This window comes from Ostrea edulis, chromosome 5, assembly GCF_947568905.1.
Source record: "Ostrea edulis chromosome 5, xbOstEdul1.1, whole genome shotgun sequence".
Lineage (NCBI taxonomy): Eukaryota > Metazoa > Mollusca > Bivalvia > Ostreida > Ostreidae > Ostrea > Ostrea edulis.
The window spans coordinates 65,537,595-65,564,045 of NC_079168.1; the positions used below are offsets into that span (position 1 = coordinate 65,537,595).

The 26,451-nt window shown below is 37.9% G+C and overlaps 1 long non-coding RNA gene and 1 pseudogene across 1 annotated transcript; one reads left to right on the forward strand and one right to left on the reverse strand.

The window, feature by feature from the left end:
* Positions 1 to 1,299: 1,299 nt before the first annotated feature.
* On the forward strand, positions 1,300 to 10,771 carry LOC125651067 (uncharacterized; annotated as a pseudogene).
* An 11,528-nt stretch (positions 10,772 to 22,299) lies between these two features.
* LOC125648747 (uncharacterized) lies at positions 22,300 to 26,188 on the reverse strand. Its single transcript, XR_007360411.2, has 4 exons — positions 26,092 to 26,188; positions 22,844 to 23,761; positions 22,548 to 22,760; positions 22,300 to 22,465 (listed from the first exon to the last, which is right to left on the reverse strand). It is a non-coding gene; the product is annotated as an uncharacterized LOC125648747 (long non-coding RNA).
* Positions 26,189 to 26,451: the final 263 nt, after the last annotated feature.

The window sequence follows — 26,451 nt, forward strand, 5'->3', positions numbered from 1 at the left end:
TATGTCTCCCAACTAATTCGATACGCAAGAGCTTGTTCTGCGTATGATCAGGTTTTAAATGGAAGCAAACTACTGACAAACAAGTTGATGTTACAGGGGTTTCAACAGTCTCATTTGAAATCAGTATTTTGTAAATTTTATGGTCGCTATAACGATCTAGTTTGACAATACAACCTGCCATTGGGTCAAATGCTGTCTGACGTGTTTCATACCACTGTTACAAGTATGTTCGTTTATAACGAAAAACACCCCAAAACAACAATGGTCTAACAGTACGGAGAAGAAGTTATGAAAATGTTAGACAGCACGATGGACACGTTTAAAATGAGATTGGGTCATTGAAATATCATTGGGTCAAATGATGTCCGACATGCTTCATACAAACTGTTAGGCTGTTCTTTACACACTGATTTTGACTACGGGTTAATCTGTTTACCTGATCAAGATATAGGGCTCACAACGAGTGTGACCCGTTGACAGGGGATGCTACATGTAACTCCTACTAGGCACCTGATCCCACCTCTGGTGTGCCCAGGGGTCCGTGTTTGCTAAATCATTAATTTTATATTCCTCATAGGAGTTATGAGATTGATCACTTCGTTATCTTCACCTTTTCATTTGAACAGTGACAACTTCTCAAATACTACGGGCTATTTTTATCTAAATTAACATGTGGTAATATGGTTAAGGGTGATATTTTTGTTCCCGTGCCCCCCCCCCCCCCTTCTTCACTAACCAGGAACTAAGGGGTGAGTAAAAACCCAAATAGATTGTAATCTTTCAAAATTCCATTACTCTGCGAAATCTAGCTGACATGATGTACAGTGTGTACAGTCATGATTAGCAGATAGACCTCAACAAAATGGGAAATTATTGACCACTTCTGGGTCATGTAATTTGGTGGTAGGGCCGGTATACATGGCTCATGTGGAAACATTGCAATGTTTCTTTCACAATCTTCTTGTGTCCTTCCTATACATCAAACTACCGTTCCTGTGGGGATCCAAATTAGAATAGGTCCTCAGTACCCCTTGCTTGTTGTAATAGATAACTAAATGACCGCCCGGCCCTTCGGATGAGACGGTAAAAACCGAAGTCCCGTGTCACAGCAGGTGTGACACGATAAAGATCCCTCCCTGCTCAATGGTCATAAGGTCTAACTTTTGCAGCCCTTCACCGGCAATGGTGACGCCTCCATGTAAGTGAAAGATTTTCGAGAGGGACGTTTAACAATATACAACAAACAATTAAACTACCAAACTGTGTACTTTGAAATAGTAACCTAAATATGATTTTAAAATGAGGAGAGAAAGCACAACGGACATTGTGAAATTCATGGACCCTGAGGTAGGGGACCTGAGGTAGGGGACCTGGGGCTCTGTGACTCATATAGTCAGAACTGAGAATGATATTATTATATTTTTCAAAATGGCTTCTTTTAAGATAGTAATAATGGAGGTCCCCTCCATTATTACGTTTGTGATAGAAATGACGAAATTGATCTCCTCTAGGACCGGGACTTTAATTGGTTCTTCTAGAATGGTGTTATGGTTCAAATACTAGTAGTGAAAATGCATTGCTTTACACAATAGATTAATTGAAATGATGGTTAATGTGCATGGAACGATAAACATTCATCTCTAGAATTTATATATATTCATTCAGTTTAATTTGTCCTTTTAATAATATATCCTTCATAGATTTATTGATTGTGGTTGTTTTACGTCCCGTTTTTATTTTTTCAGTCATATCGAGTCGTCACCAGCTGTAGGTGAAGTACCACAAATTTAGATTTATGCTTAGCGCTTAGGCAATCTAATTAAAATCAGATCATAGAACACGCTCAGAATCGCTATGTAGAGTATACGGCGCGGATCTAAGAAGTCTGATTTTAATTAGATTGGGCGCTTAGGGCAACAACGTCTATCGTGACATGGGACGTTTAATTTTAAGGTCGTATCCAAAAGACCCGTGATTCTTCTAAATGCCGAGCGTTTGGCGAAGGAGCAATCACTGTCTTAGATTTGACGCGGCCATGGCACGAGCGGGCTCAGTCTAACGAACGACCTCCCAGTTACGAAGCGAACACTCTACCACACAGCTACCGCGGCCGATATCTAATATAGAAACAAAGAAATATTTCTATAAAAATGTGTAACATTGATTCTGATGCATCTCAAAATCAGTAAAACTTTTTTATTTAGAACAGCTTCTATCTCTTTAAAACACATCTCCCAAGGGGAAATATAATCTACTCCGATTAAAATTTTGGATTTTAATAATTCAAAATATAATAAGAAGACTGTAGTGAAAAGTGTTTACAAGAGTGTGAGTGTCTCGAAAAGAAACGGAAAAGCTCAGCATTATTCAACCAACGCTTTTGGAGAACATAATGTCGTCGTAACCTCTATTTGTTTACGTATCATATCTGAACAATCGGCCATAAATTCTAAATGCATTTCAGTTTGACAGCTAATCTGATTTCTGAAGACTTTATGGATAGCAATGTCCTCCCAAGAGCTGTCGTTAGAATCGTCGATGTCTGACATCTTTGTGAAAGTGTGCTCTTAGGCTTAATAATGTGGAGATATGAAAATAAATCAAATGGTAAAACCGAGATGCAGTAATTTCAAAAAGAAAATTGCACGAAGATACTTCTAATAGAAATGTAAGAATGGTGTCACAGGTCGACAGTCCCTCTCACTTACCTCTCTCACCGCTACGCCCTGACTACCGACAGGTCGAAAATTGTGGCACTTCAATAAGAGTGAAGAATTCTTGTAAGACATGATACATGTAAATTGCATCATTAGCAAGTATTGCAACTGTAGATTCTTTGATTGAGACTCTACGTGGACGTTAAATGCATTTGGTACAAGTCCTATTTTTCCAGTAATGTTATCAGACGTCACGTCCCATCTTGCTGATTTACGCTCTTGTCACAATTCTAAGCAAAATATGTGTGGTGTGTATCTAATTACTCAAAGTCATGGAGACAATCCTGAAATTTTATTTCATGCGTTGCTATACGATGTAAACGTTCAGATGTTTCTGTACTTCATTACTTCCTTACAGAGATATGATATTGATCTATGTTCGTTATCTTCACCTTTCTTTAACGTAATTCCTGGAGTCCATAGCTCTTTTATATACATTTACATATCCCGAGACTACAAGACAGTCACAACTAGATGGCTAAATCGTCATGTGACAATAAATCAAGACAAATTAAATACAACATTTCTGGATTCTCGTTGGAATCCGGGTTAGAACAGATCCTTAATTACCCCTTACTTGTCATAAGAGGCGACTAAATGGGGAGGTCCTTCGGTTGAGACCGCAAAAACCGAGGTTCCGTATCACAGAAGGTGTGGCGCGATAAAGATCCGTCCCTGCTCAAGGGCCGGAAACACCAAGCATAGGCCTAAATTTTGCAGCCCTTCACCGGCAATGGCGACGTCTCCATGTTCAGTGAAAAATTCTCGAGTTAAACAATATACAACCAACCAACCAAAATTTCAGGACCTTAATGAAATCTAGACATACCCATAAGGACCCTACATATGTAATTGTCATCCGAGGATCACTGTAAGAGATTTGATTCGTTCTGCTGGTGAGAAAATGGATCATCGCCCTGAAGACTTAAAGACATTCATTGTATGTGTTCAGATGATCGTTAAGATAGCATTCACGTTTGTTCACATCTTCTTTGATCATTCGGTCATTACCTCTGCCTCAACAGTGACCGTACATGTAATACTCTCTCTACGAGCTTTTCCGCTGATATTCCACTAGTCCGAAATATTCCACAAGAACACGTTTCTAAACATGAAAGCGACGTTGAAAGATATTTTATGTTAAACATTAAAATGTAACTCATTTAAATTTGACAACCAATAGGCCGTCTTAATACAAGGATAAGCCTTAATTCTGTGTTACGTGTATGTAAACAAGAATCGAGTCTTGTTTATATTTAAATAATTTGATTTTCCTTGCTACACGCAATTTGATTGGTTCATTTGACTTTATCAACATTCTTTATATCGTATAAACAAAGTTGCTCTTTATTCCCGCTATATGACGTTATAGGAATGACGTCACAAATTCACAATGCGTTTAGCATTCTCTCACCAGAGGGCGCGCTACGCAAGCTTCACCTTGTGGAGCGTAGCGTAACGTCCTCTGGTGAGAGATTGTGCGTTTGGTCGTTAAGGATGTACTCTCGTGGTGATTTTACCGCAAGTGAGTCTCCATACTTTTTAAGGTAATTCCCCGTACCACGTCAAATAACGCTAGGAACGTTATTTACGCGTTACGTTATTACGTCATCTCCGATCCCGACGGAATATGGCAGACGATGATAAGTCCTATCGTGATCATCGGGGACGATATATCAGTAAGAAAAAAGGTATAAAACTCCAAAAGTTAAGAAACTTTAATAAATTCCATCACAAATCGAAAGAAAATCATTCCGATCATAATTACAGTAAATCTACATGTGTGAATCATGCACTAGGCCTAGACACTGACTGCGTCTTTAATGACACAAATATTATTGCAAATGAAATAACTCTTAAAAATGATCGCAACGACGAATAGAGACACGGACGGCGAGTTGTAGAACTGCAGCTAATAGCTGACCAACTGGAGTGTGATGAGTGCAGCTCTCTTCTTCACCTGCGAGACATTCATAGAGAACAGCGGTATTGCCTCGCCAGCATTTTTGATATTTCCTGTCGGTCCTGTCACCGTATTAAAAAAAATATGTACTGGAAAACGAGATGGACACGGCGGATTCGATATCAATACGCAAGATCGCGACTACTTTTTCCGTCTCGGTTTTAAATTTTACTTTCCCCTTTCAAAGTCTCGCGAGACCCAGAGTATGCGAAAATTTGGGCATGTTGGTAAATAATACCAGTTCTGCAACTTTTGTCGTGATCGATTCACCCGATTTTAACAATGGTGTACTATCATTGCATTGCAGTAGACTGTAGTAATGACTCAAGAAAGAAATATAATACGCAGAAATATCCACAACTGATAGATTTTAATGGAAATGTGGTGGATTTTTCCCCACTGCTGTCAGCCAGGAAATTCCCAAAGCTGAGAAGAGCTTGCGTCAAAATATATAGCTTCGCGAGCTGAATTTTTCCTGTATCCAGACATTTTTACACACCTTTCATTTAAAAATGCTTTTAATTGTGGAATTAAGCACATGGAGGTTAAATCGTCTTCCGATGCCATGTTTTGAAAACAAAAACTGCCCAAGATCGACCCGCTTTTCCGGACTACCCTAAAAGTCACAATCACACCCATGTCTCGAGCTCACCAGGTTGTTGTTAGCCTTCAAACTCTTAGTTAAAAAAAACAAAAAACAAAAAAACATGTCCACACCCCTCACTTCCACATGTTTAAATGTAAACACATTCCAGACTAGGCCTATCACATAACACATGATCCAACAACGTCCCCTTTTACGACACAAGTTGTTTTGGTTTGATGTAATCCTTTCAATTTCAATAGGCTACTGTTCAATGCAATTCGTTTATAGTAAACACAAATCCCCATCACACAGACAAACACGTCACATTTTCTAATGACGTCAAAATTCAAGGGACGCAATTAGGCCTATTGCAAAATAAAAATTATCATGTATTTCCTAGTAATATCTCTATCAAGACATACGTTAAATATTTAACTCCCAAACATTCGCATGATGTTAATTAATGCTAGATATGGACCACAGTATGGTCTACTAATAATACAATTGTCTTGAAATAAAAAACAAAATCTAAGAGGTGGAGTTACAAACTCCCTTCCCCAGAGAGCGGCGGATTTAGCGGGGGGGGGGGGTGTAATGTAAATGCCTCAAATATACAAAATATGAGTTAAAACTTCAGTTTGGCACCCAAATTGCCCAAGTAATGTGGCTAATACTTCGATTTTCACATGTGCCCCACTTAAATAATTTGGATCCACCACAGCATCGTTTTCAAAGTAGCTACTTATCAATGACAATAACAAACAAAAATAAATAGAAATTTTTCTTATTGTACATCACATTTATTAAGGAACATTCATATTTCAGGCATGATAAACTCTGGTATGGGTCCAAGCCACGTCAATAATTTTCTGACAGCATGTAATTTACCACCAATAAATCAAAAGACTATTGCAAAGAAGCAAATGATTGTTGGAGAGAAAATTGAAGCCGAAGCTCGAAGGTCATGTAGTAATGCTATGGAAAAAGAGGCTGACATGTCAGATTGTCTTGAATGTAGCTATGATGCTGGCTAGCAAACTCGTGGAACAGGTTGGAACTACAACAGTAATTCAGGCAAGTTTTCTCTCGTAACAAATCTATAATGATAAAATGAGCATTGGAATTTAATGTGATGAAAAATCATGCATCACAAGGGTATGACATAGAAAATTTATATACAAAATATGAAAGCTCTACCTTGAATATTTCTGAAGATATTCAACAATAGACCCACGGACCATATCGCTCACCTGGGTCCCCTTGACCCATATTTAAAGGTTTCCCCTATATAATCGCATGTAAAACTTTTGATTTCTATTGTGGCTCAATTTGACAAACCTACCATGGGGGGGGGGGCATAATTTTTACAAACTTGAATCTGAATGACAGGAATCTTTCATGTAAATGTTAACTTTTCTGGCCCAGTGGTTCTTGAGAAGAAGATTTTCCCTGAATATCTGGATGAAAATTTTTATCCCCTATTTAGACCCCCCTCCTACCCCCAGGGGTCATGATTTTAACAAATTTGAATCTGCACCATTTCAGGATATATTCATGTAAATTTGTACTTTCCTAGATTTTTTAATGACCCCACCCTATTTTGCAATTATCTCCTCTTTGAAGGGGGCGTGACCCTTCATTTGAACAAACTTGAAGTCCTTTACCCTAGGATGCTTTTTGCTAAGTTTGGTTGAGGATGGCCCAAAGGTTCGGTAGTAGAAGTCGAAAATGTGAAAAGTTCTCAGACAGACGACCTACAACAGGCGATCAGAAAAGCTCCAATTCTTATCATTTTGACAGATTTGATTTTTCTTATCTTTTATATTCATATTTATCTGAAGAGTGATCTCCAAATATCTACATTTTGGAATAGCCTGATCACTGATAAACAAATTATATTTTGCATACGCACTGGATTTAAAATGTTTTACAAATATTCACAGGGCATGGTGCTATGATGGGTAAGCAGACAGGGAAGATTCTTCAATTTGAAACCAGAACAAAATGTTGTAGTGTCTGTGATCAAATTGAAGAAGGACCCTTACCTGTACATGTTTGCTCCAAAAATTGGGAAGGATCCAGCAAAGCCATGGAGCCTGATATGGCAATGTCCATGCTACACAAAATGAAAGACAGCGGACACCCAGTTCATGTACTTCATGCTGACAATGACTCACTACCTCAAGACTAAGAGTGGACTTTCCTGAACTAAAGAAGAAAGATGACAGGAATCATATGAAGAAAGGCTTTTCTAAAAAACTGTATTCGTTATCAAATTTTTTTAAAGAACTTAAGACTCCATCATTGATACCATACCTGGTCAGGTGCTTCACATACACAATTGCTAAAGCCAAATCCAGTCAGGACATCCAGGAAGGCCTTGAACAAATAGTACCACATGTCTTCGGGGACCATAAAAAATGCACAGACTGGTGTTTCTATAAGAAAGACCCTCAAAATTTTAGGTACTGTTTACTTATTCAAATACTAACACTAAATAACCATTTTTAAGACTTTTGTAGCAAATGATGCAAAACAAGATATGATCTGAAACAAATGGACTGCAACTATAACTCAAGAGGCCTATGGGCCACATCAATCACCTGAGTCACCTTGGCTCTGCTATTCTTCAGATGTTGTGAGTTATGAAAGATTCTTTTTTTAATCTTATTTTCACCGTGATTTTTTCATTTCACAATCACACTAAAGGATCACAACATAACTGAAGATGAATTCACATAACAATGATATGATTCAACATCAATGTGACAAACATGATCTTGCTGTTCTCATGGTTCTGGATAAACCAAGGTCACAAGGTCAAATATCGTGGTATGATATATATATATACGTATATATATATTTGTAGTGTCTGTGATCAAATTGAAGAAGGACCCTTATATGTATATGAGTGTGGGTGTGTGTACACACACATACAAAATAGGAAATCTCTATCTCAAAGTCACTAAACACACACACCATTGTATAACATGAAAGGGTCTTTCTATAAAGAATGTATATTCAAAATATGAAAGTACTAGCTTAAATAGTTCAAGGGACATTTTAAAGTCCCCCCCCCCCAAAAAAAATATGAACATATAACACTTTCGTCCCCTACTGCGACCCCAACCTACCCCCAAGAACCATGATTTGCACTAACCTGGGTCTGCTCTATGTCAGGAAGCTTTCATATCAATTAGAACTTTTCTGGTTCAGTGGTTCAGGAGAAGATTTTCCCTATAAAATAACTTAGATTATTAGAAAAATAGTCCAGAAAATTGGCTTCTGCTAAGATCCGATTGGTTTTCATGGTAATTCTGTGGTGATACCCTCTGGGTGATGCTTTCTGTGATGATACGCTCTGTATGGTGCTTCATCCGATCGATTATATCGAGGAAAATAATAGGAATAGGATTTCCCTGGCGCGATTACTAAAACCCGCGATCACGCGTGCGCATTGTGGTTCTAGGTATTTTTCAAATCTTGATCCCGAACCTTTGTGATCTGTAGCGTTGTAAACAGATACTTTTTTCTTTCTTTTTGTAATTCATGGATTTAATTTTTCAAAAAGCCATCTATATTTTTCGTCTAAAACGATACTTTACTATGGTATGCATTGAATATATAAAACTGGAAAAACTTTTCATTCCGTGCATATTTTTAAAAATAGGATTTTTAAAGGATTTTGGTATAGATGAGGCTTGTACGCTCTTAAAATGGCCGATACCCCCTACAGTTTTTGTGTCAAATTATAGGGAAATCGCAGAGTTCAAACTTAGTGAAATGTAACGGAAATCTGAAAGTTTTTATTCCAATGACTCCCTAAACACACCCTGCACGTAAGTCAAATTCCCCAGTATTATATATGCATTTTATCCACCTGCGGTCAAAATAAAAGGTCGGGAAATGAAAAATTATGAAAAGACATTCTATTGATGAGCATTTTATCAGATTTGGGAAATAAAAACTTTCCCCACCTTTTGCATAAATTTTGCAACTCAAAACTTCGATATAAGTACTGTATATTGTGTATTTTTGCGTGACATGATCTATTTTTAGCAATTGCTATATATAGAATGGGGCCGAAAGAACCATTATTAAAAATGTATCTATTCAATATATATCCTTGACAACATTTATGCAAAATTTAATAGAAATCTGTTGGATTTTGCAGAATTGAGATGGGTATGGGGAATTACCTTAAAGTCGTAACTATGAGGATTTCGTATACACAAAGTAGAACATTAATATGTGTTTTTGTTTTTAAGTATATGCTAATAAACTAACAAAAATTAATTAAAACATGACATTTTTTTTTTTTTTTTTATATACTTTTTTCCCTCATTTTACGACATTCATGATGACGTTACGATTGTAAACAAACTCGAGCTCGAAGACGCACACTGTACGATGTCGCATTTAGTCTATTCTAAAGCAGTCCAGAAACATACATGGACGATTCGTTAGAAGTAAAACGGCAGTTATAGATCAGACTGCATCCGATATTCTCACAAGTGAGTGGCAGACAAAGAAAATTACAGACAAGCAGGCACAACCACACACATGGTGACGCAGTACGTGTGCTGTACATAGTGTCAGACGAGAGGGGAGAATGGAAGAATGTAAGCGATGTATAGTTCCCGAACCAGAGTTGCTGATATAGTGTTGAATGAATTTGTAAGCTTTTAAATATGCAAGACAGTTTTTTTTATGAAAATAAAATCTACAAACTAATAGATATTAACTTGATCTGCGATTTTCCCGATCCCGCCTAGTCGGTCATGAGCGAATCTCGCTCCTAACGTTCAATGTATCATTATCGAAGCATCATTTTGATTAAAAAGTGTAATTTATATCATTGTTTTAAAAAATCGCCAACGTATACAGCGAATTTAATTCATTAAAAAGAATTCAAAGGGGAAAGGGGGTTTCTCCCATCTAAAGAACTATGGTGCGCCGTTCGTGTACAAATTAATTAAAACAAAAGATAATTTTGTTGACTATATATACATGTATAAATATGTTTCTATTGGGCTACTACATCGATAATTTGTTTCTGATCAGTTCTGGAAAATTAAATTATTTTATCAAAATTTTATTTTAATTATTCCTTTAAAGTGTAATTGTCAAAAAGTTTTAATGTTAAAATTTGTTTATAGGGTATTGAAAATGCACATTTTAAAATAATCCTGATTAGAATTTCAGCATATATTTCATAAACAGTTATTTATGCACAAACAAATTCATATATGACATTTTGCATAAGAAATTCTTTAAGAGTAACAATTCGTTGAGCAGGGCATTAAAACATAATCCCTGGCTAGCCAAATATTGGAGTTAGTTGAAGTTGGTGTATTAACAGTCTGGTGGTAAACCTAATACTATCTTCTGTTCTATTGTTAAGAATTTACAGTATTGACAGAAATTGAGTTCCAATGTTTGCTTTTTAGCTACATCCATTTGGTAACCACAGTGAGAGGGATGAGTCGTGATATCATCATATGAGGAACCATACCAGGAAGTGCAGATTTCTTCCTCATGGCTACATGGAAGTTGACTCAAGTACTCTGCATTCTATTCAAACCAAATTTGGACATATGGATACATACAAAGAAGGGAAAATGCCTATCAATTTGGGGGTCAGAAGGTCAAAGATCAAAGTCACAGTGCATGGAAATTAGAAAATGCTGATGAAGGGGCATATGTTTTACACATTCTTTAGTTATAAATGAATTAGTATTGTACATATGCATATATTATTTTGTTTTCTGATTATTTATCATATAATGAAATAAATGTATAGAATTTGTAAATATGAATTGAAAAATAAACATTTTATAACAAATCGTATATTGTTATTGTTTAGAATGTAAAACTTATACGGTACCAATTTTGATGCACCAGATGCGCATTTCGACAAATAATGTCTCTTCAGTGATGCTCAACCGAAATGTTTGAAATCCGAAATAACTATGAAGTTTTAGAGCTAAATATAGCCAAAACCAGCGTGCCAAAAAAGTGGAGCCAAATTCGTCCAAGGATAAGAGCTATGCATGAGGGAGATAATCCTTAATTTTGAAATGAATTTCTAAAGTTTATAACAGCAATTAAATATACATCCGTATTTTCAAGAATGTATGTCAGTGTAAGAAGGGGGTGGGGACACAAAATGGTTCAAATCTTTGTTCCAATGTACACTACCCCACACATTTTTTTCATTTAGAATAAGCAAAAATATTATTCAAATCTACATTAGTAATTTCAGAAAAAGTTTGATACAGATATTCTCCCAAGGTTGATTTTTTTTTTATGAAATAGGTCTTCAAATTTGTGTGATATTTTATCCAATTATGTTAATTAATACTTGATTTTTTGTAGAATTGGTGATATATTTTATGTAAAAGTTATTGAAATAATCAATTATGTTTAATTTTCATAAAATCAAAGAAAGTCAAGATTATTCTGTCCTTAATATTTGTTTTATAGTGTGTTTCTTGTGAAAATTGGTGATTTTTCATGAAAAATTAAGTTTCAGCAAAGGGGCAACTTTGAGGGGCTGTAATTCTTTAAAGTCCACACTAACATACTCTTTTTTATGTTTTAAATGTCTTTCGGGTAAAGATGTATCAGTTAAAATGGTTTATCAAAAAAGTTTGATACTTCTGAAAAAATTCAAACCAGGAGAGAACATCCATAAGTTGTTACGGCGACATTGGTCCGCGTCATATAAAATTGATATTTTCTTTAGAATTATTCATCAAATAATATCAAACGCGGTTTATTAAATTAAATTATAATTTATAATGCGTAAACTGCCCCAACTTACTTTACATCGTATAAAACAAATAAAAATTACTTTCATTTCTTAAATGATAATCTTGTTATTTAAAGAAATTTTCTGCACTTTTTTCATCATGCTTGCAGATACTCATTTAATATTTGGGACATCGCTTTAAGTTTACCATGGCAAGTTACTGATCAAGTTCAAATTTTGTTCCAGTCTATTGATTGTTTCCTGAGTTATGGGACCTGGTTAATATTGTGTATAAACAGTTGACGTACATCTTAGGACTATTCACACAGATTATTACACATTTGAGGGTTGGTATGGAGACGTATATTGCTATGCAATACGTCTGAAAAGAGAAAACAAGGGGAAATATGCAAGGGAGTGTTCCCATAATTGCAAACCTGTCAGGGTTTTTTTTTGTTCAAGAAAAATAAATGTAGTAAAAAAAGAACTGAAAATATAATGTAGGCTAACATGAAATACGAAGTAAAACTGTAGATAAAATTTAATCATTTAATGTTTTTGAAGACCTTGATCAATATGTAGGCGTGTCGGTTATTTCCACCACACCAAAAAAAACCCACACTATTGAAAGGGACGCTTTATTGCTCGTACACGCCAATTGTAGATACGTGATGACAAATGAATGAATGCGTTGCACGACACCTGTCGACTGTACCTTTCCGCCGTAGTCGTGTTTGTAAATAAAGGTTTCAAATTGAATACTGGTCGCACATTGGAAAAACATGTAGATTCATTTTTGACATGTATATGAAAAACATTTCAAGGTTGTTGTATTTACGTTAAACTTGTGGACAATAGGGTTGTTTTTTAAAAGCTCGTGTGAATGAATGCTATCACACAGACTTGGTCACGATGTAATTTCAATAAGATTAAATTCGTCGTAAAAACAAAATGAAACTACCCAACAACAATAATAAATTGTTTTAAGTTTAAGATAAATAAATAATAAACAACAACAATAATTTGCAGCATTATTTCTCAAATAAGTGATACATAGATATGATGTATATATATATATTCGCCCCAGCCCAGGGTCGAACCAGCGACGTACGGCACCCACCGTCTAGCAAGATTGTCAAACCAGTGCGTAAGTCCACTCTGCCACAACGACTTCCCTAAAAAAGGAAGTTTTGTTATGCTCCTAAAGCGCTACTTATACACACTGATGCAATCTCACACAGTCGCTGTGTCATTCAGTGTTTAAGATATATTATATATACATTGTATATGTATATGTTTATTTTTTCCCCAGTGATACCGTGTGTGTATTTTATGTATATATTTTATATTATGTTATCTATTTTTCTATTCTCTCATTTATCTGTCTGTGAATATGTTTTATACAGGACCACAATGTAAACTAGTCATTTGTACTAATTGTGCTATCCTGTCTAAATAAAAGAATTTATTATAAATCAAAGTACTACATGCATATCAGATTCCTATAGGTTCCCAAATAAAGGAATCCCGTGGGGATCCGGATTAGAATCCTCATTACTCCCTTGCTTGTCGTAAGAGGCAACTAAATGGGGGGTCCTTCGGATGAGACCGCAAAAACTGAGGTCCCGTGTCACAGCAGGTGTGGCACGATAAGGATCCCTCCCTGCTCAAAGGCCGTAAGCGCCGAGCATAGCCCTAAACTTTGCAGCCCTTCACCGGGGAATGATGACGTCTCCATATGAGTGAAAAATTCTTACCCTTTGTTGAGGAATTGTGGATATATTGACATCTAGGTTGTCGAACTGAATTGTTAATTATGTCCAAAGTTCAATGTAACCAATATTGAACTATTTAAATCACTTTATTGGGGATTTAGTTTTAATTCATTATATAAACAGATAGTTCAATATAAGCCACTTCAATATAAGTGGAGTACACTGTATAGAATCCAATGACGATCCCAGTTTTCTTGTCATGAATTCGTTCGATTTATAGTCTAAAAACAAGTTATTATTTTTCTCATCTGGCTAAATCGTGAGATTTATGTTAAAAAAGAACATCAATACAGATAAATGATGTTTAATTCGTTTTAATGCTACACTTTGAACCCCTTTACTTCAAACGTTTGAGCCTATTGTCGGCCTCACATGGGTGAGTACTATCTAGGTGGGGGACTAACAAACTGAAGATACCCCAATTGGTATAGGTCGTTTAAGAATTATTTTAAGTTGCCTGATGTTGTGGTAGCATACTGTCTTTCCGTAATTAATGAAATATTAAACTATCCGAATTTACTCAATAATTATAACCGTCGACATTTTTCATCTGTACTTTAGGAATATAATTATATCAACACGTTCCATATTCATAGTACCAACGATTCAGTGTTACCAATTATTTCTTTTTACCATATTTTTACTGTGAGAGATTAAAACCATTCTCGTGTACTGGTACTGATGGATTTCGTGTATTCGAAATCATAAATTCGCACGTTGCGATTATGCAAGGCATTCAGAAGATGTCAATATACTTTGTTACAGCAACAGTGAATTATTGTTTGCAATATAAAACCTCTCTACAAGAAATCTTTTGACGGATACTGAAACTTGTGAAAATAGTAGGAGCGGCTGTTAGAATAAATGACGTCGATTGAACGTTATGTATTGAATGTGAGTATTTACAACAAACATATATGTAAGAGAACATTTTGTCACTTTACACTGCGGTTATGGAGTTCCGAAGAAGGGGGAGGGGGCAAGATGATGCAAATACCTATGGGATGACAAGTTAAGATAATATGAAATTAATGTTCGTCGATATGCCCTCGAAAAGGAACGTTTGTTTCCAGATAATCAATTTATAACGTTATATCCTGCTTGATAATGCAAAATATTTGTTTTCAAATAAAGGCACACATACACAAATGTCGCCGATGCCCTCATGAAGAACAGCTAATTCAGCAATACTTGTTAAATATCATTGACCACACTTCATTTGGTACGAACTGCTTTTGGGCCACATGTCTAGAACTACATTGAAACAAGCTGTGCAGGGAATGATCTACGTTTTTAACTGTACCACATAATTATTTTTCATCACACAATATCACAGCCGTCCTTACGGGACTAATATCCTTTGTAGAACACTGTTGTGAACAGCATGGTGGAATGGATTTAAAATTGACTCGTACATCATTGTAAGTGCTTGAGGACAGAATAAATAATTGATAAGGTGAAAATGACAGAATGATTATTTTTAAATTTTATTTGAACCTGGAAAGTAGTTTAGGTCATCCAGTTTTCAATGTGTATGTTTTCACGTGGAGATCCCGGTTAGAATAGGTCCTCAGTACCCCCTTGCTTGTCGTAAGAGGTGACTAAATGGGGCGGTCCTTCGGATGAGACCGCAAAATTCGAATCCCCGTGTTACAGCAGGTGTGGCACGATAAAGACTCTTCTGTGCTCGCCGTAAGCGCAGAGCATAGGCATATATTTTGCAGCCCTTCACCGGCAATGGTGACGTCTCCATATGAGTGAAAAATTCTCGAGAGGGATGTTAAAGAATATACAATTAATAAATCAATCCAGGGTATTTAATAGTAAACTTGCTTCATTCTACATACATGTATTAAAAGTTTTCAAGAAGTGATTTAAATATTCTGAAACTTACAACCAACACAAAATGGCGACCGGTTAACGTCTACACTTTCAAGGTTGCATTGATCCCTTGCAATGTCTAAAGTTCGACAAAGATCTATGGATTGATAAGAAAGAAACTCTAAACTCAATTCACTATTAATGTCTTCGACTTCACTTAGGAGCGTTCCGAACTTCCTCCACAGACAGTTGATATGTCGAGTAATAAGACAACCTTTTCATCTCCGAATAATTAAATCATCCTTTCAGTAAGATCATAAACTTTAATCAAATCCAGGCAGTCTTGCTTACAAATACTTATTTATGTTTGTTCAGGGATATTTTGGTCAGCGTGGGAATAACTAATTCAAGGACCACAACGCCCACTTTACTCATACGGAAATCGTAACGAGACACCAATGGCAGCTCGCAGTAAGTCAAGTCTTCCTCTTCGATCATTATGTACACTACATGTATCCGATTGTTTGTATATTATTTTCACACACTGTGCATAATGCTACAGTCTTGTTGAAAAGATTCTATAAGAGACTAAAAAGATCTTGAACTCTAGCCAATGGTATTATATAATTCAGTTTAAGAAACGTAAGAGAGAGATATAGTCTATGGTGCATGTACGTTTATAAGTAATAAATTCAAGGAGAGCGTTCACAATTTTAAAAAAACCCATTAATTAAGCACTTTTACTTGTGACTTTTCAGAGTGTAACTATATTTTTACATAGTAATAATTCCAGTTTAATACATACTATATATTATTTTCACCACGTGTTCCCCTTTCTGCACTTGCTGACGGTTTCGATCCGTTTTAAATTCGCCCAAGCGCATTTGTGTTTAAAGAGAGATAAGAAGAAAAAATAATTTCGTCCAGTCATAAATTCGCGCAGACACAGCAAGGGCGAAAATAAAACGGGGGAAATTGATTGTTTAGATGTTTTCCGCCACACTCAACAATTTTTCAGTTATCTGGTGGCGCCCTGTTTTTGTTGGTGGAAGAGAGAACCCAGATACAATGTACCTGGGAAGAGACCACCGACCTTCCGAAAATCCACTGGGAAACTTTCTCACTTACCGGCGCGAGCGGGATTCGAACCCGCGCCGACCAGAGGCTGTGTGATTTTGAGCGTGATGCTCAAACCACTCGGCCACGGAGTCCCTAGATGTTTTACTGATTGATTGTATCTTGTTTAACGTCACGGGTGAGAATAGTTCCCTGTATACCTGTGTATTCAATAACCAAGCCTTCTGATTGGTTGATAAGGGAGCTGCTCAAATCACTTCGATAAACTTTGTTTACCTCTGGCTACGACTACGCTGTCTCGACGATAAAAAAATGTCCTGCATTATACAGTCCATTAGTAACCAAATTCTTCAATTATTAGGCGCAAATACAGCAACTCCCTGGGATTCGCATCTTCACAAGTCAAGGGTTATTGATTCGTTACCTCGCACTAATCCTTGGCATCACCATACAAAACGTGTTCGAGGCGGAGCATATGATTGGTGTTGCAACCTGTAGCGTGAAGCCAATCAAAATACGGTTTTATAATCGGCAGGAAACGAAATTAAACACGCATAATGACAGCATCATGGTGTATAATTTGTGGCCAGTTACCAGTACACAGATACCGTGGATTGATTTTCGGAAATTGATTTTCTTTGAAGAAACAATTAGATAAAGTTTTAGATGCTTTTCACTTATTGTACGCAACCAGTTAGTATAGACGACAATTAAAAGTTTTCGGTACAGGTGGAGGAAGCACATTCGTTTTTGTTGTTTTTATACGCCCGTATTTAGACAGAACGTATCATGGTACAGCGATGACTGTACGTCCGTTTGTCCGTCCGTCCGTTAGGGGTTTTCTGTTTCTAATTTCATTTCTAAGTCTCATATCAAACTGGAACTTGCTATGTAGATTCTTTGTGGATCACAAGATCATGTTGCAATTTTGATCTATTTCAGCCTCTCTTGCAGGAGTTAGGGTCATTTATTTTAAAATTATTGTAATATGGAGGGTACATAATTTGTCCGGTGAACTCCTCCCACAATTTTCAAGTGAAGGTCATCTTGTTTTACAGAGTGTTTGTATGGGTATTGAAGATGTGCATGTGGCAAGGATTTTGATTTTCATTTTTGGGGGTAGAAAATTACAAGTTCTTGAACGTAGTCCGTTTTGAGGAAATATTACATAGAAAGTACATGATCTGTACGGTAAACTCCTCCCACAGTTTCCAAGCGTGAACCTTCTTATTTTACAGAGTGTTTATATGGGTATTGAAGGTATGCATGTGGCAAGGATTCTGATTTTGTTCAATTTATAAGAAAATTACAGGTTGAACTTAGTTTTGAGGAAACAATGCATAGAGAGTACATGATTTATCTGTTTTTTCTTTACACAGTTTGCAAGTGAGGACCTTCTTATTTTACAGAGTGTATGGGTATGGAAGATGTGCATGTGGCAAGGATTTGATTATCTTGAATTTATGAGAAAATTACAGGTAGTTGGACTTAGTCCGTTTTGGGGAAATATTATATTAAAATAAAAAGCCTGGTTTGTCCTTTTAACTCCTCTCACAGTGTAGAAGTTAGGGTCTTTGTAAATAACTTAAAAGATGTGGATAGTGCGAGGATTTTAATTCTCAACAATTTTTGATTTTCTTTAACGATTTCAATATGGAGAGGTTGCTGAACTTGGTCAAATTTGGGGAAATATTTTACACACGGAGCTCTTGCATCGTCTATCTACCTCTTGTTACAGTTTTTTAAGCTAAGACCCTTTTTTTCATACAATGCAAAGAAAGTATGTCACAACCTGATGATGGCTGATACTACCTGAATCAAAGTTCTACAAATCGTGGTTTAAGAAAAACACCCATGTAAGCAATTTCACGGGCGTTTTGTGGTACTCTTGTTCTTTTAATTATTATTTTACAGTGAAAATGTATTTAGTAGATATGTTATTTGTGTACAGGTATATCAATAAAATATCAAATGTTTATTATGGTCGTAGTAATGATCTTATTCCCAATACAACTTGCCACAAGGTCGAATGTTGTCTGAAGTGTTTCATACCATTTAGGCCATTCTTTACATACTGATTTTGACTACGGATTACTCCGTTTACCTGATCAAGATAGAGGGATCACAGCAAATGTGACCTTTCAACAGAGGATGCTTACTTCTCATTTGATACCATCTCTGGTGTTTGTCCTACTCTTGATTTTGAATTCTTTATGGGGTTTATGAGATTGATCTTCACTTGCAGTGTACAGTGCATATCTAAAATAATTCAGTTACATGTTGCGCCGTACAGAAAGGTAGAAAATATATTTAAGAATATCCTTACCGTATCTATAGAGCGATTTTTCCCCCTCACGAAGTTATGCGAGACCAACAATATATATAAATATATTTAATTGCTTGATACTTTCTAATGTCCTAAAAGAACTACAAGTATGTGAACAAACACTACATTTATTGAGAGTTCATCCAGTTCCCACGAATCGTAATACATCCTTCAGACCTTCAGTTTATTAATGTTGACTTCGAGCTCATTTGTATGCGTTGAGCACCACCTAGCGGCAGTTGAAAGAGTGTAAAAAAAATATCCACGAATAGAGCAGGGAAAACGTGAAGGTGAAAGCGTCCGTCTAAAAATAGACTGAGAAATTTGAATTATGTAATTATTTTTCAACTATAGTGTTATATACATTGTGTACTTTTATCTTGTTTGTACTCCAAAGAAGATTCAGGATCTATTTCATGCAAATATGTATTGCAACTCCTACACCAGGCAAATGATACATGCTGTATCTTCACACTGTCGAGGGTTGTGCTTCACATAAATATGCAAAGCACAAACCCTTGACGATGTGAAGATATCGCAAGTATGGATTCATCACCTAATCTTCATTGTAATACTGAATTATTCTTGACTTTGAGAATGATTAAGTATTAGAGCGGATCTAACATGAACAAGTTAAGATAGCGAACAGTAATCAATCTCAAAAAATCCTCTAATTATGTCTCCCCTTCCCAGATATTGTGTGAATTCTTCCTCCGCTTCTCCTACAAAGTTTCTCCGGACCATACTTTTTTTTTGACGTAGGCCTTTGATATTTAGTATGTGGGTATACCATGATACGACAGTGTGACGCGTTCCATTTTCAATTGCCTCTTATGGAAAGGTCAAATAATATATATTTTGGGACATTTTTATCCGGACCACCATAGGGCTCCTTGGGGCCAAAGTTTTTTTTAGGGTGACACCCTTTACTGGAGACTTGTAGCTCTGGGGGTCGATGGGGCTAGAGGACCCCAATTTGGGGTGGGGCCTAAGAGGGGTCCGTTCTCGGCCCCTGTGGGGCAAATTGGCTCTCTAGAGGTCAGGGGTCCCCAGGGATGCGATAAGAATTTTTAGACTGCTGACTGAGCCCTACTTGATGGGGTCAGACCCAAATTTTTCTGTGGGAAAAAGTTATGGGACTCCACTCTGTGGCCCCATGGGGTCGTTTGGGTACTAAGGCCAGATACCCCACCCCGACATTACCCTTTTAAGAAGGTGACCCCAAACTATCGTTGACTCTTGTTGGGACCTGCCCTTCCACAGGTCGTCAGATGGCCCTTCGAGGGGTCGAGGGGCAAAAAATGGGGTCTTCAAGTACTTCCAGTCCCGAGATATGAGACCTCAAATTTGCCCCTTTTTGCCGATTTCGACCCTTTTTTCAAGTTTTGGGGCTCGAGATTGGGTGGGGCTAGGAGACCCTTTGGGGAGGGTCTTCGAGGGGATCACCCTTGATACCTATGGGGTCAATTTGCCGTCTTGGGGCCGAGTTTTCCCAGGTTGCCACCCTTTACTAGAGGAATTGTGGCTCTGCGGTCGATGGGGCTAAAGGACCCAAATTTGTGTAAGGGGCCTAAAAGGGTCCAATCAGGGGTTCCCGGGGGCGAGGCTAGAATTTTTAGACTACCGACTGAGCCCCTCGTGTTGGGACAAGACCGGATCCCATTGTGGTGAAAAAATATTTTGGCCCCATTCTGTGGCCCAATGAGGTCTTTTGGGGGCTAAGGGCCAAAAACCCTACCCTGACATGACCCTTTTAAGAGGGTGACCCAGGGGTCAACATTAACGTTTGTCCGCTTGTCCGGTACCAGTGGAAAAACATTTCGGACAAGTGAATATTGATGGGCACTTGTCCGATTGGACAAGTGCCTTTTCTATGTAAAGAAGTCTCCAAACAATTTTGTGAAAAGTTTATCGGTAGTTGAGAGTCGGAAGTACATGTGTAATGCATGGAAAATGAACTTCGATCCCGATATCAATCGCTATGTAAACTAGCTGAGTCAAACTCAATCGAGATTGGTGTTCACTTATTGCGTACTACTTTCAATCATCCATGGATTTTACGAAGTCATTGATTCAAGATAGGAAGTCTAGATAAAATTTTGTTTTATGCGTTTGTTGTTTTTATCAAGAGAATAAGATAAAAAAAAATCAATCAAACAGGTATAAAAATAGACTATATATTAAGTAAATTAAATACAGTTTTCAAGTTGACAATATTATATCCTTTTTTGAAAATTTTTCGGACAAGTGAAGTTGAAGTTCGGACGAGTAAATATCTTTGTCCCTTGTCCGAATGGACAAGTAGAAAAAAGGTAATGTTAAGCCCTGTGACCCCAAACTATTTTAGTACCTGCCCTTCCAGGGGGTCGTCAAAGGGCCCGTCGAGGGGCAAAAAAATGGGGTCCCCAAGTACTTCTGGTCCCGATATATGAGCCCTCAAATTTGCCCCCTTTTACCGATTTCGACCCTTTTTGCAAGTTTTGGGGCTCGAGAGTGGGAGGGGCTGGAGGGCCCAAATTTGGTGTGAGACCTTCCATTGGATCGCCTTAGGCCCCTATGGGAACAGCTGGGCCACTTGGGGAAGGGATCTCACAGGTTGCCACCCTTTACTGGAGGCCGTGTGGCTCTCGGGTCGGTGGAGTTAGAAGATCCCAATTTGTGAAAGGGCTCTCATATTGGGTCCAAATTCGCCCCATGGGGCCAGGGTCCCGAGTGGGACCAAAAGGCCCAAGTCGGGGAGAGGACCCTCGGAGGGAGTCGTCGAAGGGCCTCCCGAAGGGTTCAGGTTAAAAAATCGGGTCCCCAATTACTTCCGGTCCCGAAAGGTGAACCCTCCAAAATAACCCCATTTTGCCCCCCACTTCACCTGTTTTAAGTCTGGGGGCTCTAGAGTGGGTGGGGTTAGGGACCTCAAATTTGGGGAGGGGGCTTCTATGTTATCTCCCTAGACCCCTTGGGACCAATTTGCCCCCTTGGGCCGACATTTTCCAGGGTGCCACCCTTTACTAAAGGACCCTTCCCTCTGGAGTCAATGGGGCTAGAGGGCCCTCAGAGGGGGCGAACTCGAACCTTGTGGGGCAAACTTGTCCCTTGTGATCAGGGGTGGCGCCAACTTTTTAAGACTTCTCACTGAGCCGTAATTGATGGAACAATACCGGAACCTTTCCGTGTGAGAAATATTCTGGCCCCACTCTATTGCCCCATGGGGTCCGTTTGGGGCTTTTAATGTAGTGAGGTTGTCCCAAAAATGAAATAGAAAATTACAAACACATGAAGTTTTCAAGACTATTTATCTACTGATAACCCTGAAAGAAAATGAAATACCGTATTTTCTCTGTTAGTCCTTTTTACTAGAAAAGAACTGTCACTAAAATGAAAAAGAAACAGTTCCGTCCTTTGTTGAATTCCATCCGGTCCGGTTCCGCTAAAGCGTCTGGGATAAGTTGCTGTAAAATAGACATAAACTACATTTACTGAAGATGTAATTATGATTTGAAAATAATATCTTCGATTTAAGAAATAGCTTACCTCCCTGGGATGGACCTCTGTTGCTTCCTAATCTCAGTCCTCACTCGGTCTGTGACCTTTTTCATGTAACCTTCTCCAAGACGTGCTTGGCACTCCAAGAGCAGAATCCTTCCTTCCTCCGTGTTCTGCAGGGTAAGTATGGCCTGCGTCTGGCTGCAGTGACCCGATGGGATAATATGTGCACAACCATCTTCTTCCGTGCGAGGTAAGTGTCTGTAAAAAAGACATAAACTACTTTTACCGAAGATGTAATTTTGATTTTAAATGAAGATTTTCGATATAAGAAAGAGTCTTACCTCCTCCGATTCCGGTGCTGGTTCGATTCTATTGGTGTCTGTAGGGTCCTCTGACGAAGCTGCTGTGATGGAGGTGGCTGGCGTGGTTGGTTCGGTGCATGTTTGACTGAACCCCGCTCATGAATTTTTTTTTAGCCAAGTCCAAAAGGGTTCCATGACGGCAAAGTGTGCGGGGGCCATCTAGCCAGTCTTGTGTTTCGCCACCTGTCAAGAAAGAAATGATTAGAAAACACTGCAGATCAATATCAAGAAAAGTAACTAAATAATCGTAAAAATAACTTATCGTTAATATGGCTCCCTCCGCGCGAACATCTGCTTGGCTTATAAGTCTGGGGGTGATTGACATCAGGGCCCCTGTTCTTTGGCCGTTCTCCATGAGGAGCCTAAACATTATGTAATTTCTGCATTTCCTCAGTACGTCCAAGGAAGTGAACGGGGTCGTCCTGGAGAGCCTCTTCTGGACGGCACGCGCGTGGTCGCTTTCGATGACTTGTACTATCTCCTCCGGTTTGATCATGTTGTCTGTAAGGAAAGCAGACATGAATAAGTGATGCAAATATGTATACACGAACATCAGAAAACAATGAAGGAAAGAAACTATCTCTGTGTCCTTTTAAGCTCCGCAATGGCGGCTTCCGTTTCATGGGTGGCTTCGTTGCGGTGTGTGGAGACGGTGAATTCCAGGAAACTAATCGCAGACCCCAGGTGGACTTGGTAGACCCTGGCGTGAAGGCCTTGAGAAAGTCCTCCATCCACTGGACTTTGATGTTGTCGGGACTTAGAAGATCGGACAGATATCCCCTCTTCTGATCTCGGACCAAATCATGAACACCTACCTACAGTGTTGATAGATTGTGCGCAGGTCTTTGTCAACATCAACTGATGTCAGCCATCGGTGGAATTGTCTGAGGATAGGTACTGAAAAAGAAATGAATGTTGAATACAAATGTAAACAAGAGATGTTTGTAAAATACATATGCCCCCATGGTGAAAATTTGAAAAGGGCTATACACACACATCATTTAATTGAGAGTAGTATCATCAATTCAAAATATTGAGCAAACAATATCTTCCTATGTCAAGAGTGGATTGACCATGTGACCTAAAAATCAACAGGGGTCATCAACTCCTGAAGATGTACCAAGTTTAATGTCTGTCAAGCAAAGGTTTCTCAAGATATTGAACGTACAGTATATTCCTATGTCCAGTTTGACCCTTGACCATGTGACCTCAAAATTATTAGTAGTCATCTTCTCCTGAAGATGTACCAGTGTACCAAGTTTGATGTCTGTCAAGCAAAGGGTTCTCAAGATATTGAGCGGGCAGTATATTCCTATGTCCAGTTTGGCCCTTGACCTTTGACCTCGCGACCTCAAAATCAATAGATATCATCTTCTGATGATGTACCAGTGTACCCAGTTTGATGCCTGTCAAGCAAAGGGTTCTCAAGATATTGAACAGACAGTATATTCTTATGTCCAGTTTGACCCTTGACCTTTGACCATGTGACTTCAAAATCAATAGGGGTCATCTACTCCTGAAGATGTACCAGTGTACCAAGTATGATGTATGTCAAGCAATGGCTGGGTTCTCAAGATATTGAGCGGACAGTATATTCCTATGTCCAGAGAAGATTGACCCTTGACCTTTAACCCGAAAAACAATAGGGTTCCCCTTCTTTTCATAACCAACCCACATATGAAATATCATTACGATCAAGTGAATGGTTCTCAAGATATTGAGCGGACAACATGTGGGGAGGATCGTCCAAATCCGGAACGGGTGGTCTAAAAGAAGGAAAAAAGTATTTCATTAGGGTTAGGGAGGCCTTTGCTATTTAGTATGTTGGTAAGTTTACTACCATATGTTCACAACACTGTTCCTTGGTTGAAACACACACACACACACACACACACACACACACACACACACACACACACACATATATATATATATATATATAATATATATATATATATATATATATATATATATATATATATATATATATATATATATATATATATATATATTATAGGTAACTGTTATGTGCCGTAATTCTTAATTGTCCGCTTTAAAGATAATTCCTAAAAACGTTTTTTTTAATCATGGTAATGGAAGGGGAGACATCAGTATTTGTGTACTAAAACAAGTTTTCCTAGTTTTGATTAAATGTGTTTCGTTAGATTGCTTGAATATTGTTTTACGTCCCTCTCTAGAATATTTCACTCATGGGGACGTCCCTCCCGGTGAAGGGCTCCAAAATTTAGGCCTATGCTCGGCGCTTATGGCCATTGAGCAGGGCGGGGTCTTTATCGTGCCACACCTGCTGTGACACGGGACCTCGGGTTTAGCGGTCTTATCGGAAGGACCGCCCCATTTAGTCGCCTCTTACGACAAAGTATTTCTAATGATCAACCAAAATTTGATTAGCAGTTGTTGAGTTACAAGTGATATACAGCACTCACAATTCTCTGTTATGTAAACAAGGCCCGTGTCATGGTTTTGCTTACATATAGTTTACTTAATAGAAAATACTATGTCTAAAACAAAAATGAGATGTGACAAACCTTAGAAACTGTTTAATTGTGTTCAGAGTGAACTTGTAAATTTACAAAATCTGTTAAACGAAACTTACTAGTAAATTTAACTAATGTAAAGAAAAACATGGCACGAGCCTTGTTTATATTACAAAGAATTGTGAGCTCTGTATCTCCCATGTACTTCGACAACTAACTTTCAAATTTTTGCTGACCATTGGAAATACCTTAATAAATTTTGAAAATTTTCAACCCAAATCGTGTCCATCTCTCTTTAATAATCATTTGATTGATTGACAGCAAACGTGGTATATCATAAGGAGTAGATTACCCCTACTGAATTTTAGGTCATATGGTCAATCCACTTTGGACATAGAAAGATATTGTCTGCTCAATATCTTGAATTGGTTTGACACTAGTGTCACTAAGTGATGCATGTGTATAACCCTTTTCAATTTTGCACCATTGGGTGGGGTGGGGTGGGGTGGGGTGGGGTATGTTTTACAAACATTTCTTTCAAGATTATTCTAGTGCTTCCATACCTAGAGAACTTGACAGACTCTCAAGGTTGGTGACATTCATCGTAATAAGTTTGCTGTTAGGTTAGATAAAAACATTGCACCTATTGTTTCTCATCTTAACATCTCTTGTAAACAGATTAATCTATGCCCAAAATACATAGTCATAAGTTCAGCAACAGCAAAATACCAGCGGAAAGTCTTCGACGAATCCTTATTAAATCCGATTTTCAGAAACAGCAGGAATTCCAGTTACAAAATACCAGGATCCATGTTGCGGCACCTGTTTATATATAAGACATTACCAAACTTGGGAGAAAAAACAGTTTGCAATCCATTATAATATGTTGCGCCAAAGTGAGAATCTTATATCCGTTATAACATGTTCTGGATGTGGGGACATTTATCGGAGAGACAGGAAACACACTTCAGGAAAGGATCCGGGTTCATAAACAACATCTACAAATTGAAGTAAGCGAGCTCTTGGACGTGTGTGGAAATAAACAATTTAAAGTATTTCTTTTCCACAAAGTATGTAACTCAAGTATTA